Here is a 938-nt window from a genome sequence, read left to right on the forward strand (position 1 = left end):
TGTTTTAAATTTGCAACTTGCTTGTTACAGCTCAGCATTTTTTGGCCGGATTTTGTATATAAAACATGTCCCATGACTGTTTGTCTCTCTTCACTTTCTGGTGTTTGTCTAATAAAAATGCATATGTAATTTATTCTATTGTGTGGACCTTTTAATTAAAGACATGGAACAGCAAATGCAAATGCAGATAACAAGCACTTTTCCTAGGGCCCTGCCCAGTTAAAGGTGCAGGTTTTTGCTCCTCATTCCCATTTCCTGCATCTCTCCATTAGCAGCCAAAAGACACAAGCAGAGTGTAGCACCAAATGGAGGTTTGCTGTTGATTTCAACGTTCTCCCCACCGTGCAAGTAAAACACCTGGAAGCTAAACAGAGGGCACGCCAAGGCAAGAGTCGGGCACAGGGGAAAAGGTCTAAGACTCATTTATGATGCAGCTTTCCAGCCAATACAACATCCAGCAGCCGGGCTCCCAGGAGGTACAGAGGGTAGTGCCAAGTGTGTGATGTACCTGCATAAACTTCTAACAATAGGGAACTAATTACTAGGGGAGTCAGAACAACCACCCGACTTGTTCAAGTGTATCGGTCCATCTCAAAACCCCGTTTACTGTGAGCTGTCTCAACCCAAACCTAGGTGCCAGCAGTGCAAACATGAGTGGCTTGAAAGCATTCCCTTTCCACCCAGAGCACTGTCCATGCTGTTTTAGGTGTTTATCTTGGGTCTTGATGCTCATATGTTCCCTCTCCTTTGACTATAAGCAGGTGGAGGATCTGGTCCACATGTGTTCATATACTACATTGAACTAGATGTCACTCATCCAATAGGTATAAAGAACATCCAAGAATGTGATACCTGTTGGAAAGTGAAAGTTTTCAAGATCCAATATTCCTTCACATTCCTAAAACACATTGGAGACAAGATCTTGTTTTGAGAAGGTG

Source organism: Antrostomus carolinensis, unplaced genomic scaffold (genome assembly GCF_000700745.2).
Source record: "Antrostomus carolinensis isolate BGI_N321 unplaced genomic scaffold, ASM70074v2 scaffold16020, whole genome shotgun sequence".
Classification (NCBI taxonomy): Eukaryota; Metazoa; Chordata; class Aves; order Caprimulgiformes; family Caprimulgidae; genus Antrostomus; species Antrostomus carolinensis.